The sequence below is a fragment of the Bos taurus genome, chromosome 4 (assembly GCF_002263795.3).
Source record: "Bos taurus isolate L1 Dominette 01449 registration number 42190680 breed Hereford chromosome 4, ARS-UCD2.0, whole genome shotgun sequence".
Classification (NCBI taxonomy): domain Eukaryota; kingdom Metazoa; phylum Chordata; class Mammalia; order Artiodactyla; family Bovidae; genus Bos; species Bos taurus.
This window is the reverse complement of record NC_037331.1, coordinates 117569660-117585678: the sequence shown is the minus strand read 5'-3', so window position 1 is coordinate 117585678 and position 16019 is coordinate 117569660. Positions and strand designations below refer to the sequence as shown.

Sequence of the window (16019 nt, the reverse complement as noted above, 5' to 3'; positions counted from 1 at the left end):
CCTGGCCTCACCTCCACCAACGAGCACCGGGGTCCTCGCCGCTAAACTAAGACGGATCATGGTGTCCCCCATGCCTGACGCCCCAGGACGAAGCGGGCTGCCCCACCCGGCCCAGCACACCACGAGCGAATTCTCCTTCTGGAGGCGCCGCACGGCCAGGCCACTGAGCTCCGTCCCCCAAAACTCTCACTGCTTCGTCGCCCCGGCTGTTCAGCTCCAGCAGCTGTGGACTTGGCGCTTGGGGTGCCTCAAAAGCCCAGCTTTTCAGAGGCTCCCCTGCACCCGTTTCTGCGCCCACTCTGGGGGTTTATTCCTTCGTCCCAGCCTCGTGAGTTCTCAAAGTGGTTTTGGAAAAGATTCTGAGAAAATCTAGATACAGTACTTCCAGGGGATCTTCCCGACCCAGGAATTGAACTGGGGTCTCCCGTACTGCAGGCAGATTCTTTACCAACTCAGCCACTGCGGAAGCCCGTCCACAGCCTTACCCTGATCAAACAACCCTTTTCTAAAAATCATTAAGTAGATTGAGTAGCCAACAAGATGATTATTTTTGTACTTGTGTTCAAAACTGGTATAACTAATGCAAAGTTTAACCTATATATATTATGTGCAAGGGGAAACTCCTGTGTCCAAAAAGAGCTTGACTTTTACTAAGTATCGGTACAGAGATTATAAAGCCATGCCCTTGTCGGGGGCCAGCGGGCCCATTTTCATGATGAACTGTGAGTCACACCAAACACGGGGCCATGAGCCTGGGCTTCTGAATTCAGGTTCTAAAATATGATGGACACCATTCGTGGGGGGAAAAGAGAGAGAACTAAAAAGTTGTTCTTGGAAGAATGAACGAAGGAAAGAAAGGAAAGAAGGAGGGAGGGAGGAAGAGAGAAGGAAGGAAAGCAAAGAAACAGGAAAGGGGGCAGGAAGAGGGAAAGCAGAGCTCCCCGAGCCCGAGAGGCTCACGCAGGACTCCAGGGCTCAGGACACTTGGCCGTGCCTTCCTCACCCCCTGTGTTGCCTGCACATGGCCCCTCTGCCGTGGACGGGGGGGGTCCTCTCCTGGGGGCAGCTGCACGACTGCAGGACTTCGCGAGCCTCTTCCTCATTCTGCTCTGCAGAATTTCACTCCTAGTCGTTGACTTTCTCCTCCAAGAGAGACATTCCACTCAGCACCCTGGCGGGAATGGTGCCTCTGACCTCAGCCTTGGAGGGGACGCCCTGGGTGGCCAAGGAAGACGCCAGTGTCCCCAAGTCAGGCTGAAGACAGAAAAAAAAAAAAGAAGGGAAACTCAGCTCAGGAACGTGGGTGCTTTTCAGCAATAACTTGCAGAAATATAGATTGTGCATTACAAGTAAAGCTCATGCAATCGATGCTACTAGCCCAGGCGGTCTAAGGACACTGTCCCTCATCTGGAACACTGGAGGCCAGCACATCCCAGCAGAAGAGCCAGGCCTGGGAGCCACAGCTCCTGACTAGAGCAGTCGGCCAGCATCCTCGACAGCACTGGGAATAAGGGGTCCTGTCCCTTCTTCGCAGAACTCACATCGGGGCCATGAGACAAACTAAACACCATGTTTGATGTTTGTTTAGGCATGAAGGTTGCACAGAACTCATAAGGGATGCAGAGAAAAACCAGATTTGAGACTCGGGCAACTTTCAACCCAGACCCAGCCCAGGGAAGGTAATCAAAAAAATGTTTCTTCCAGTTTTTTCTAAATAGACTCAATACCTTGAGTCCAAGGGGCTGGATGCTCCCAGGTGAGGCTGCACAGGCAGGCTTGTCAGACAGCCCCTTCTCTGCTTGGTCCCCTGCTTCCTTAAGATGAGATGAGCCTCCTTCCTGGGCAGACTGTCCCTGGGGACAAGTCTGGGTCACCCGCCAAGGGCCAAGTTACAGCAGAGGACCTGTGACATCAGTCCTGCTTTGAGTGAGGTCCCCCAGAACCAGCGATAGCATCCTCTGAAAAGGAAGGTAAGAGGAAGGTGAAAACCAGAAGGCAGAATTCTTCTTAAGAAACTAGTACAAAAAGGGAGGGAAATGGACTAAAACACACAAAGAGAAACTAAAATTAGGTCCTTTAGAGTTTTCATGAAAAAATAAAGGTGATTGTCAAAGTGCCAATTTTCTTTGTTTTTTAGGCTGCACTGTGCGGAATGCAGGGTCTCAGTGCCCCGACCAGGGACTGAACCCCTGCCCCCTGCATTGGGAGGGCGGGGTCTTAACCGCTGGACCACCAGGGATGTCCCCAGAGTAATACTTTTTAGGATCAATTTCTCACATGACACCTGGTCCTTGGGCAAGAATTCTGTGGGTGAGTGGGCTTCCTGGCTCCCTGCTTCCCCCATCCCTGAGTCCCTGCCTTCTGCCCCATCCCCTTGAGCTCCTAGCACTGAAGGGGGTCAGTCTCTCTCCCTATGCCTGCAATTTGAAATCAGCCACAGGACTTGCTTTGATGAATACAGTGGTTCTCAAAGTGTGGCCCGAGGGTCCAGGAGGCCCCTTTAGGGAGTCAAAGATATAAAAGCCTTTTCTGATAAATCTCAGATGCTTCATACCTGTGTCCCTGTCTTGACTGTTTGACATTGTGTAACTGGCTTCCAAGCAGGGCTCCTGGGTCAGAATATCAAAGAAAGTGAGGGCCCAGACGGACCCAGGGGTGGAGGGTCAGCTTCTTGCCATCCATGCCTGCACGGTTTGAAACCTGCTCCCCAGCCCTGCGCCCCACCGTGGGCCGGGGGCCTTGATGAAAGCCCCACCATTCCACAGGCTCACCTTTCAGACAGGTGTCCCTGGAGCCCAGCCGGTCCATGACAGCCGCCCGCCCCGCCCCCGACACGCCAGCCTGTGGACAAGTGGCAGGGAAGCCGGAGGAGACTTTCAGCTGTCTCCTCAGCCTGTCTGTTAGTGACGGGAAGCCATCCCGAGACAGGACGCCCAGGGCAGCATGCCACCCCCGACAGACACCCACCCACCCACCAGGCCGCGGGGGAAACTCTTCCCCCAGGTCTCAGGCAGCGCAGATGGGAAGGCCTGCCCAGCTTCCCTCCCTGTCTGATGCTTCAGTGAAGGAGCCGTTCTCATGTTAAAAACCCACCTGTGACCTCTCCCAGCCCCTCCCAGGTTGGAGGGACCCTCAGCGGAGAGGGGACCCATCAGCCCACCTGGGAGGGCATCATGGGGTGGGGAGCAGCCAGGCGCCTGGAGAGATGGGAAAGGGCCCCCGAGAAAGCGCCCGGGGCCGGGGTCCACGGGGGTTCCCCAGGACAGGCTCTGGGAGCAAGAGCGGCTTGTAAGCAGATGGCCGGCAGGCTCAGGCAGCCCAGGCCCGCCTGCAGGTGCTCACTGCGGGAGCTGAGGTTTAAGAAACAGCAACTCTTAAATCTAACTGAGATGCTGCCCTTCTAAATCACCCAAGACCCAGGTGATTTATAAATGTGTATCTCAGATGAAGCGTCCATGTGAGAGAAGCGGGGCCCAGAGGCATTTCCAGTGATTTTCAGAGCCATGATGTGGATCCGAGTGCCCAGACCCGTGCACACTTACGCACACCTCGGCTGACTGCGCCCAGTCAGCTAGCCCCCTGTCGCTTGGCTGCCTTTGGTCACTACCACATCCAGCTGTCCTATGGGATGAAGAGGGTCCCAACCAGACCTGGGGCTCAGGCAGGCCGAGGGCCCCAGGGCTCTGAGTCAGTCTGTGTGGAGGGGGCGACTCCTCGGGGGCTTCTGCCAGGAGCGGCGGGCCACAGTGGGGAGTGAGAGAGGCCAACCCAACGTCCTCTGGAGCCCCAGCCTCTGGGGAAGCAGAGTCCAGATAGAGTCAGGCCCACACCCCCAGCCAGCAGGAGGCCCAGCCTTCTTTGTGAGACCCCAGTGCGATACGAGTGTGTGCACACCTGTTTATGTACACACGTGTGTGTTCAGAGAGCTGCCCAGCTCCTGCCAGGAGCCCTCCTCCCCTGGCTGTGCTGTATGATGGCCTGACACAGACCCCGACACCTCTGGGGTGTGGGCACCTCAGACACCAGCAGGGCAGCCAGACGTGAACCGAGGCGGGAAGGCCGCTCTGCTTGGCCGGTGGGAGGCTCCCGGGTCATCTGCACTCTGGAGCCTGCCCTGGACCAGCACGGGCCCTGGCCTGCAGCCCAGGCACTCCTCCGGCCTCCATCCCGCACCTCCCCAGAGCCCATCCTGGCCCGACCCGTCCAGAGCCAGCCTGCCTGGGGCCACCGCAGGACGGGGCCTGCCCGCGGCTGAGAGTCCCAGGAGGTGGGTGCCCACCAGGAGCGCCTCTGAAGCCCCCAGGTGCCCGCGGCCACCTCCCCACCCTCCCCAGGGCCTTGCTCTCGCCCCGCCAGGGTCACCCCTCATCCTCTGGCACGTGGCTGAGCAGCCAGAGGGGTCCCCAGAAGGCTGTGCTTCCCAGAGAGGGAGGGCGGGGCCGCCTCCTGCAGCCTCCCTTTGGTCCCCAGCTCCAGCCCTGACTCAGCCTCAGTCTTCTCGCCTGTAAAGTGTGCAATAGGGACGAGACCCGCCCACCTGGGAAGTGGGCCTGAGGACGGACGCCCAAGTGTGCACAAACCAGCTAGGAGAGGGCCTCCGTGACAGCTAGGAGAGGGCCTCCGTGACAGCTAGAGAGGGCCTCCGTGACAGCTAGAGAGGGTCTCGTGACAGCTAGGAGAGGGCTTCCATGACAGCTAGGAGAGGGCCTCCATGACAACTAGAGAGGGCCTCGTGACAGCTAGGAGAGGGCCTCTGTGACAGCTAGGAGAGGGCCTCCGTGACAACTAGAGAGGGCCTCCGTGACAACTAGAGAGGGCCTCCATGACAGCTAGGAGAGGGCCTCCGTGACAACTAGAGAGGGCCTCCATGACAACTAGAGAGGGCCTCATGACAGCTAGGAGAGGGCCTCCGTGACAGCTAGAGAGGGCCTCCGTGACAGCTAGAGAGGGCCTCATGACAACTAGAGAGGGCCTCCGTGACAGCTAGGAGACGGACTCCGTGACAGCTAGGAGACGGACTCCGTGACAGCTGGGAGAGGGCCTCTGTGACAACTAGAGAGGGCCTCCGTGACAGTTAGGAGAGGGCCTCATGACAGCTAGGAGAGGGCCTCCGTGACAGCTAGGAGAGGGCCTCCATGACAACTAGAGAGGGCCTCCGTGACAGCTAGAGAGGGCCTCGTGACAACTAGAGAGGGCCTCCGTGACAACTAGAGAGGGCCTCGTGACAGCTAGAGAGGGCCTCGTGACAGCTAGGAAAGGGCCTCCGTGACAGCTAGAGACGGACTCCGTGACAACTAGAGAGAGCCTCCGTGACAGCTAGGAGAGGGCTTCCGTGACAATGGAGCCTCAGGCCTCACTTGCGACGAGGACGGCAAAGCCAGGTGGGCTGTGTGGATGAGGGGTGTCAGAACGTGGGGTGAGAGCGGTGGGGGACAGTGGGAAGCTGAGGTGTTCGGGGGCGGGACCCCAGGGAGGAGCAGGGTCAATGAGCCCCGGAAGGAGACACCATCCAGGGTGGGAGTCCTGGGGTCAGAGTGAGGGCCCTGGGTGACCCCCTGGGTTCTGAGTGAGGACCCTGGGTAACCCCCACCATCACAATGTGGACACTGGGTGACCCTCTGGGACCACAGTTAGGACCCAGGGTGACCCCTAGGGCCACAGGGAGGACCCTGTGAGACCCTCTGGGGCCACAGTGAGGACGCTGAGTGACCCCCAGGGTCACAATGTGGGCACTGGGTGATCCTCTGGGGCCACAGCGAGGGCCCTGGGTGACCCTCAGGGCCACAGTGAGGACTCTGGGTGACCCCCGGGGTCACAATGTGGGCACTGGGTGACCCTCTGGGGCCACAGTGAGGACCCTGGCTGACCCTCTGGGGCCACTGTGAAGACCCTGGGTGATCCCCGGGGTCAATTGTGGGCACTGGGTGATCCTCTGGGGCCACAGCGAGGGCCCTGGGTGACCCTCAGGGCCACAGTGAGGACTCTGGGTGACCCCCGGGGTCACAATGTGGACACTGGGTGATCCCCTGGGGCCACATTGAGGACCCTGGGTGACCCTCTGCGGCCACAGTGAGGGCCCTGGCTGACCCTCTGGGGCCACCGTGAAGACCCTGAGTGACCCCTGGGGTCAAATGTGGGCACTGGGTGACCCTTTGGGGCCACAGTGAAGACCCTGGGTGATCCCCGGGGTCAAATGTGGGCACTGGGTGATCCTCTTGGGCCACAGTGAGGGCCTGGGTGACCCCCGGGGTCACAATGTGGACACTGGGTGATCCCCTGGGGCCACATTGAGGACCCTGGGTGACCCTCTTGGGCCACTGTGAGGGCCCTGGGTGATCCCTGGGGTCACAATGTGGGCACTGGGTGATCCTCTTGGGCCACAGTGAGGACCCTGGGTGACCCCCGGGGTCACAATGTGGGCACTGGTGATCCTCTGGGGCCACAGTGAGGGCCCTGGGTGTGTCCCTGAATCACACTGCAGGTGCTGAGTGACCTGGGAGAGCCTGCCGGTGCCTCTGGGATCCTGGGTCCTCCTCTGCTGTGCTGATCCGCCCTGAGCAGATGTCCCAACTTCTCTGAGCCCCGGCCTCCCTGAGCAGGCCTGGCCATCACAGCTCTGCCTGGCAGCCGCCTGGAAAACAATGAGGCCTCGCTGGTCCCTCCGAGCTCAGCCGGCAGGACAGTCCCTTCCAGTCCATGTTGGGACCCCAGCCGACCCCCGGAGGCCACCCCAAGCCGCCATCTGAGAGGGACTGGTGGCCACAGGACCCTGCATCCTCAAATCCTCTCCATCTTTAAGATCCCGCCAGTGCTGTCTTGCTCCCTTGGACCCACCTGAATATCCTGCTAACTTGCCCCCCGCCCCCGCCAGGCGCCTGGCCTCGCTCCGAGCCCAGCCCCTGACCCGAGCTGGACGCACCACCCGCTCTGCGGTCCAGCCAGAGGCCCTGTCCCCGCACCTGCCCCCGCTCCATCCCGATCAGCGACCCTCACCCCGGCTGGGCCCAGGCTGTCCCCTCCCGACTGAGACGCCCATGACCTTTTCCTGTGGGGTCAGCCCACGCAAAACAGCCATTTGTGTAGTCCCCAGCAGTGGACTTGTGGTTCAGCCTGCGAAAAGCGGAGAGGACTGTATGGATTTCCTGCTCAAACCCTCCAGAGCCCCCAGCTCCAGGCCACCAGGCAGGCAGAGGGCCGGGCTCCAGCCGCCCGGGGTCCACCCTGCGGGCAACGCAAACTCCCAGCACGTCCAGGCCAGGGATGTCAGGTGGGGCTGCATGCCCGCCCTTCTGTATGTCCACACCGCCTCTCGTCCCGCTCGTCCTGGAGACTCGGAAAGCCTTTCTCAACCAAGCCTTGTCCACGTTAAGAGGCACCCGGCTCCTGAAAAGTGCCCCAGGAAGAAACACCGCACTCACCACCTGGACTTCTGTTTACCTTTCTCTTCCACGGCTGTTCTCGTCCTGAAAGTCGCAGGTCAGGGCCAAGACTTTCACATCCCTCCACCTCTAGCCCAGCAGCCCTTGGTTAATATTGACTGAATGAATCAGGGGGCATGTTAGCGGCAGCTCCTTCACACTAGCGTGTCAATGACTGATAGTCATCTTTTCCTGAGAACCACTGGTCCAGGGAGGGGAGGGGGAACCCCGCACCCACGCTAGGGGAGAGCAGGGACAGCCCCGCCCAGAGAGGCAGCTTCATCCGGGGGACCATGCCTAGCTCTGCGAGAGGGGCCAGGGAAGCAGGGCAGCTTGAGAAACCAGACCGTCTGCGTGCAGAAGCCCAGACGTGATGGGAAGATCCCAGCTGCTGCTGGGCCGGCCTCCAGGCCCAGGGCACCCGGTGGACATGGGCAGCTCATGCAGACTAAGTCACGAAGGGCAGTGAACGGACGTGAGCACTGTCTCTGACTGCTCAATGGCTCTGAGCACGGAAGGGCAGCTCAAACGCCCAGGTGATCTGCCCTCCCCGGAGAGACGGGTCCACCTGCCAGGTGGAGCTGCTGCTACCAACAGTCTCCCGCCCTGGCCCTCCCGAGGAGAGCGGCAGGAAGCAACCAGCCTGTCTGCCAGCCGGGGCCCCTGTGCTTGTTTCTTTGCGTCCAGTCCCGTCTGCTGGACCCCCATTTGGGCTTAGTCCCTTCCTTGCCCCGGGGCTCCCAGCACGAGGCTCCTCCTGGTGCCTTCCCTCCATGCCTGTCCCCATCTTCTCTCCGGCCAGCCAAGCTCTAGCTCCCGCCCACCCCAGCCACGTCCTCACAGGCCTCCTGCCCTGAGGCCTCCCCGCAAGTCGCGGTGCTCGTGGGAGCCCAGTGTCCAGAGTCTGGAGAACTGCACGGAGATGGGCTGACAGCCCTGTCCTTGGAGACTGGGCGGCCCCTCTGTGAGCTGGCATTCCATCACCACGTGATGCTAGAAAGACAGACAGGCAGGGCTTCCCTGGTGGTCCAGTGGTTAAGAACCTACCTGCCAATGCAGGGGACGTGGGTTCGATCCCTGGTCTGGGAAGATTCCAAGTGCCTCGGGGCGATGAAGCCCACGTGCCACGACGACTGAGCCCACGTGCCCAGAGCCTGCACTCCACGGCAAGAGCAGCCACGGCAATGGGAAGTCCACGCGCCGCTACTAGAGAAAGCCTTAGCACAGCAGCAGAGCCCCAGCGTGGCCAAAAATCTACAGATACAGTTTAAAAAAGACAGATGGATACAAGCGACTCTTCCTTGAAATGGAATGGTCAGATGCGGCGAGACCAGCTTCAGAACACCGCCGTCACTTGTTAAAACCATCCCTCACCTCTGTTCTCATAATAAACTCATCAGAATTCATTGCACTGCTCAGAACTATTTCTGATTAACCAGAATTCTGATAGACCTGGATGCTACATAGTATCCAAGTTGGTCAAAATCGGTCAAGGCCATGAAACTTCAAATGAGAAGGAGAGAAAGATGCTATGGAAGATGTGAATTCATGGAATGAAAACAGAGGTGGTCAAAATGGGGGAAGCCACAGAAAGTGGAATGGGTTGTTCTCAAAGCCAGCTTGGAAAAGGACTCTAACACAGGCATACTGGACACACACGTGTGCACTCAAGGACAATCTCGTCACACCTCCCCTTCGTGACTCTCCTCCGACATGGAAACACCATTTTGAACGTTTTACCCCCTCCCCAATTATAGGGAAATAAGTCCCCGGAAATGAAATTCCACACAGTAGATAAATGAACCTCTGCTGATTATCTTATTTATTTAACAAGGCATGCCCTCTCTTCATGAAACGGCCATGCATGGAGGAGCCATGAAGGTTTGTGTGGCTTTCTTAGGGGGACAGGAAGGATGAGACCGTCCCTGGGTGATCTCAGGGACCACCATCCATCTGGCGATGCCCAGAGGAGGCTGAAATCAGAGGAAGACACGTGCTGTGTGTGGGGTGGGGCTGCCGGGGGGTGAAAAGAGGGACCGCGGCTGACACAGAGTGGAACCCCCGATCAGAACTGTCCCCCCACGGGGACGGTCTCGCCGCACCTGAGATCACGGGGCCCCCAAGCCCGTCGTCAGGGGGACCTCCCCAAGGCCACCGGGGCTGGTGGCCAGCTCTGGGCCCGGGACGCAGAGGCCGTGGTGGGAGCCGGGCCATGACCCTCACCCCTGCCCCCGAGGCCAGCGTCACGGGCGCCACCGGAGCGTCGCTGGGCCCCGGAGCCCCACACCCCAACAGCAGGAGGGTGTCTGCGGTGATCTCAAGGTCCAGCCCAACTGCTCCAACCCCACGATACCAGTGTTGACACGCGGCGGGCGGCCATGACTCAGGGGCTCTTAACTGCCTGACTCGCGTCCGGGGAAGGCTGCTTGTGTTCAGAAAGTCACCGTGACTCCCCTTTAAAGTCGTCAGGAGTAGGAACCATCACTTGTATTGGAAGAGAGCGGGCCGTGCAGGGAAGCCCAGCTTGGACCGACACGTGGGCCCGCCCTGCTCCCATCCTGCACCAGGCACCTTCAGAACAGCCAGCAAGATGTGGAGCCCTGGCCGGCAGACCCTGGCCGCACCCGAGGAAACAGGCTGGAGGCTGCTGCACCTCAGCCCAGGGCCAAAGAGGAATCCAGAACCTTCCCCAAACCAGGGGCCACCCCGACAGCCCGAGCAGCCGCCACTGAGTCCATCAGGGGCCCTGACCGCTGCGGAGCCTGCACCCAGGGTCCCTGCCTCCGGGACAGGGTGGTGGGGGATGGGCAGGGGGCAGTCTCTCCACGCGGTGTCCCCTGAGCTATGGATGTCACACACCCACATCCACTAAGAGAAACACAGCCGGGCTCCAACCTCCTAGGAGACAAGGGCCCAAGGTGGGACCCAAGGACCCTCCTGCATCAGTGTCACTTGGGGATCCTTGTTAAACACTGCAACTCCCCCCGGCACCATCACACCAGGCGCACACGCCACAGCTCCCGGTGGGGCTTGAGAATCTGCATTTTATGAAGCCCCCCAGAGGATTCTTCTGGAGGAGAGAATGGCAACCCACTCCAGGATCCTTGCCTGGAGAATCCCATGGACAGAGGAACCTGGTGGGCTACAGTCCCTGGGGCCACAAAGAGTTGGCCAGGACCAAGCAATTAAGCACAGGGGATTCTTGAGCAAACAAATCTAGGCGTTTGCAAGATAAAGGAGGAAATAGGCTTCGAGTGCCTAAGAGGAGGAGGAGCCCAGGAAAGGCCAGGTTCATCCTGGCTCTGCACCAGCAGGCCTGTGCCACCCCGGGGTGGAGTTCCGCAGCAACGGGGGGCTCAGTGATGGTGAAAGAGCCCCGGCACCCAGGTGTGCAGTGTCTGTGGTCCGCAGGAGCACAGGGGTCAGGCCTCGGGCCCTCGTCCAGCCAGAGGCCTCCGACCATGCACATGGAGTCTTCGGTACACGGCTGCATGGACGGGGAGGAGGCAAATGCGTGCCAGGGACCGAAGGCTGGAACACCGCACTGGAGACAAATATTTATTCCAGGGACACTTGTCGTCAGGCTACACCACAGATAAGATTGGCGTGCCACGCTGCAGATAAATGGAGTCACGTGTCACATGCCACCCTGGTCCCAGCCGCACGCAACCCGGCCACCCCAGGCCGCAGGCAGAGCCCTGGCCGCCCCCTCCCCTGGCCTCCCAGCTGGACCCCCCCTCATGCAGCGATCAACACCTGCTCCAGCTCCCCTAGCAGCTGACTGCTGAGAAAGATCAGAGGGAAAATGCAAGCGAAGAGCCAGGAAGCTGAGTGCAGCCCTGGGTGGGAGGAGGGGGCGGGACGGGACTCAACCTTGAGCCTCGGTGGGCACCCAGCGGACCCTCTGGCCAGCGCTCTTCTCCCAGCTCTGACTGCTTTATTTTTTTAAAGGCTGGCTTAGTATTTTAACTAGATAAAAGTCTTCAAAAGATCTGTTTGTTGATAGTGGTACACGGTGTAATGGAACACCAGGGAATAACCAAAACCTGTCATTTCACAGGAAATCTGAACAGGCTTGGGGACTGCAGAACAATGTACAATGAAGACTTGGTTACTGATGCTAAAGATTTGTTTGTTCATACAGCAAGTCCCCTACAGACGAGCGAGCTCCGTTCTGAGGGCGGGGTACACCTTTGACCGTGGCCCACGCTGGCTGTCCATCAAAATGTAAGGAGAAAAAAGAAAAACCAAGGAACGAACAAGCCAATTCTGGGCTGAGGCACTATTTCTGCCAAGTTGCCCGTTTCTACAGAGCTCGGACTCAGAGGGACACACGTGAGCTCCCTTCTCCCATCACTTCCATTCTAACATGTGTGTAGTTCACAGGAAGTTAGCATGCAGTCATTTCAGTTCTAACATGTGTGTGGTTCATGGGCAGTTAGCATGCAGTCTCCCAGCAAGGCCACAAGAGAAGTCCTTAGAGACTGGAAAAGTGGAGTGGGGGAGGGCTGTAAGTCAAGGAGGACCACATCTGGTAACCGCCCAGGGGCTCTGGAGCCAGAGAGTGCCTGGCGGTCACCGAGGGCCCGAGGGGAGAGGCGGCAGGGGCAGGCCCAGGGACCACGAGGAGGACCCACAGCCTGCCCCGGGGAGGCGCTCTGCGACACCAGCTGAACAGAGAAGTGTGTTCGGGCTTAAGCTCAGAAAGCTATATCCAAGATCCGAGCACCCTTAGCGTGAGAGCAACGCTAAAGTGGTAACCGGAAGACTCGGTCCCCGGGCCGGCCGGACCATGACCAGTGCCGGCCCCCTGGCCTCCCTGTGTCCACGACTCCGTGTCCAGAGCCGGGCATGGAGGGGCGGGGATGGGGAGGAGGGCAAGGCTTGCGTTGGCCCCTTTGACCCCGATGTTCTGCCTTCCTGTGACTCACTCCAGCCCCGGTGGCTCGTCACTGGGCCTCCCAGGGAAGCCAGAGAACAATTGGAGGCGAAGAGGAGAGACCAGGGCATGGGGTTCCGGGCCTGGCGGGGGAGGCCCCGTGACACCCGGCGAGGGCTGACTCAGGCAGTACTTTTCCGACACGGGGGCCGGAAGTGTCCCTGAGCACGCAGGGCCCGCAGCGGGCAGCGCCTGCACGGTATGGCAGGGTTCAGCTCTTGCCCCAGCACAGAAAACAAGCGAAATTCCTGGCCTGCTGCTGTCAGCTATGCCCTGGATTCCAGGTCGAGTCCGGTCCTGCCCGCGGAGCAGAGTCAGGGCTCACTGGTTCACTTGGTTTGAGTCACCACCAGCACCCTCCGAGAGGTCGTGATTCACAGCCGTGTTATTTAGGGAAAGAGTCGCAAAGCCACCAAAAAGCGCCTTCCTCTGAGCCGCCTCCAGCCCCAACTTGGCCCTCTCAGAGCCTTTGTTTTGCGGTAGGGACGCAGCCAAATCTCGGCTTCCTGGGCTGGGCAACTGGGGGCCTCGGATAAGCAGAACCCTGCCACGTTCAGTTTGTTAGACTCAGAGGCAACTCACTGCCAGTTCTGGATGCCCCGGGCCCCTCACAGAGCGAGTTCCAGCTCTGAGCCCTGGCAGGACCACAGAACGGTTTTTCAGCTTCCCCCGCAAGGCCCGGTCAGATCCCCAGGCCCCTGAGTCAGGGTGGACACCTCCGCAGCAAACGCCCCGTCCTTAACCCTGAGCAAACCCTGAGCAAACCCACGCTTCCCCGCCTCCCCACAACAAAGGCTTTATTATTATTGTCTTTCCTTACAACCAGGAGCGTTCAAGCTCTTCCTGATCCTTCTGAAGTCAGGCTGCCACCAACCTCCAACAGAAATGACATTTGAATGAACATATTTGGGGGAAAACCCAAAAGAAAGAATCCTGAAGAACTGCTCTTGTCTGCTTGTGGGACCAGATGAACAGAAAGTCTTTCTAACTGTGTGGAGATCAAACCAAAAAAAGAACGAAATGTTCATGTAATAGGTCTTCCGTTTTATTCTGAGATGCCTTTTTTTGAGCCCATCATTTTAAACTCAAATGGGGCAGAACTTGGTTCCATACATTAAATACCATGATGACTTGTATTGATCCCTGGGTCAGGAAGATCCCCTGGAGAAGGAAATGGCAGCCCACTCCAGTATTCTTGCCTGGAGAATCCCATGGACAGAGGAGCCTGACAAGCTACAGTCCACGGGATCACACAGAGTCAGACACGAATGAAGCAACCTAGCACGCATTAGCACTTAAAATCTAAAATATTGCAGTAGTGTCATCTTACATCAAAAGTTCAATTTCTTCCTAGAAATAAAGGAAAAAAAGAATAGATTCAACATATAAATACATCTGTAAAATAAAACATTCAAAAATTAAATGAGTCTTGAGTAAATGTTTCCAACTCATATAATAAAGGAAGGCGAATATTCACTAAACAAAAAAAAAGCTATGGAAATAGCCACTAAGATGAAGACAGAAAATTAGAACAAGAAACAGAATTGACCCAAAAAAGGGAAATAAACATGAGTAATGAAAATTAGCTTAGTTAGTTTAAAAGAAACACAGATAAGACAACAGGGCAGCATTTGCTTGACTTAGTCAGGGCCTGCGCCCACAGCACTAAGGGCTTCCAGGAACAAAGTTCCCATAATAATTTAATTATTATCTGCAAATAATTTGATGATATTGGCCCAAAGACCTTTAAAAATGTTTATGTACACCGAAGAATCAATGTTTTTGAACTGTGGTGTTGGAGAAGACTCTTGAGAGTCCCTTGGACTGCAAGGAGGTCCAACCAGTCCATCCTAAAGGAAGTTAGTCCCGAATTTTCATGGGAAGGACTGATGGTGAATCTGAAACTCCAATACTTTGGCCACCTGATGCGAAGAGCTGACTCATTAGAAAAGAGCCTGATGCTGGGAAAGATTGAAGGCAGGAGGAGAAGGGGATGACAGAGGATGAGATGGTTGGATGGCATCACCCACTCGATAGACATGAGTCTGAGCAAGCTCTGGGAGTTGGTGATGGACAGGGAATCCTGCTAGCACGCTGCAGTCCATGGGGTCGCAAAGAGTCGGGCATGACTGAGCAACTGAACTGAACTAAACAGATATACTTTGGCCCAACAGGTCCACTTTTAGAAATCTATCCCAAGGAAACAACTTTTAAAAAATGCCAATAAAAACATTCCCAAACCACTTCATACAGTGACTGCAGCCATGAAATTAAAAGACGATTTTTTCTTGAATGGAATACTAGACAGTGTATTTAAAAGCAGAGACACCACTTAGTCAACAAAGGTCAGTAGAGTCAAAGCTATGGTTTTTCCAGTAGTCATGTATGGATGTGAGAGTCGGACCATAAAGAAGGCTGAGGGCTGAAGAAATGATGATTTCAAATTGTGGTGCTGGAGAAGACTCTTGAGAGTCCCTTGGACTGCAAGGAGATCAAACTCCAATACTTTGGCCACCTGATTTGAAGAGTCAGTTCATTGCAAAAGATCCTGATGCTGGGAAAGATTCAAGGCAAAAGAAGAAGGGGGTGGCAGAGGGTGAGATAGTTAGATGGCACCACTGACTCAATGAACATGAATTTGAGCAAACTCTGGGAGACAGTGGAGGACAGAGGAGCCTGTTGTGCTGCAGTCCATGGGGTCAAAAAGAGTCAGACACGACTTAGTGACTGAACACCACCAACAAACAAAAACATATTCTGTGGACAAAGACAGGCATTAAACGTTGTTTGTAAACAGAAGAAATTTTAAACCGAAAAGCAAATCTAAGCCACAGGATACTATTCAGTCATTACAAAATCCTGTTTACAACAATCTCTTAATGACCTCTATGGAAAAGAATCTGAAAAGAGTGGGATATATGTATAACTGAGTCACATCACACCTAAAACATAAAGAACATGTAAATCAACTACACTCCAATAATTTTTTTTAAATCTCAAAGAGTATAGGAAAGTAATGGGATAATGCCTGAAGTAAAAAAAGAAGAATACTGTTTTAATGGGCCATACACACAGCCACTGAAAAAAATACGTCTGAGGAGAAAACAATGACCAGAGTGGTTGTTACTGTGCCTTTGCTTTTATTTCTTTTTCTATTTTTTTAAACATTTTACGTTTTCAAAATATTCTATAATCCACACAGATTCAGTTCAGTTCAGTTCAGTCATGTCCGACTCTTTGCGACCCCATGAATCGCAGCACGCCAGGCCTCCCTGTCCATCACCAACTCCCGGAGTTTATTCAAACTCATGTCCATTGAGTCGGTGATGCCATCCAACCATCTCATCCTCTGTCGTCCCCTTCTCCTCCTGCCTTCAGTCTTTCCCAGCATCGGGGTCTTTTCCAAGGAGTCCACTCTTCGCATCAGGTGGCCAAAGTATTGGAGCTTCAGCTTCAGTATCAGTCCTTCCAGTGAATATTCAGGACTGATTTCCTTTAGGATGGACTGGTTGAATCACCTTGCTGTCCAAGGGACTCTCAAGAGTCTTCTCCACACACATTATTTTTACAGTAATTAAAATTCTTCTGGAAGCTCTGCTCTCTGGCGTTAGCGCCCACCCTCCCAGAGCCGTGGTGTCGGAGCCTCTGACAGCCATGAGCAG

At 56.4% G+C, this 16019-nt stretch overlaps 2 long non-coding RNA genes across 3 annotated transcripts; one reads left to right on the top strand and one right to left on the bottom strand.

The window, feature by feature from the left end:
• Window positions 1–481: 481 nt before the first annotated feature.
• On the bottom strand, window positions 482–7861 carry LOC132345160 (uncharacterized). 2 transcript variants are annotated; one of them, XR_009494303.1, is made up of 3 exons: window positions 7438–7861; window positions 1728–1958; window positions 482–1254 (listed from the first exon to the last, which is right to left on the bottom strand). It is a non-coding gene; the product is annotated as an uncharacterized lncRNA (long non-coding RNA). The 2 variants fall into 2 exon arrangements; XR_009494302.1 differs by lacking the exon at window positions 7438–7861 and adding an exon at window positions 2555–4317.
• On the top strand, window positions 4817–13389 carry LOC112446461 (uncharacterized). The gene is made up of 4 exons (XR_009494301.1): window positions 4817–5381; window positions 6482–7476; window positions 11479–11753; window positions 13184–13389. It is a non-coding gene; the product is annotated as an uncharacterized lncRNA (long non-coding RNA).
• Window positions 13390–16019: the final 2630 nt, after the last annotated feature.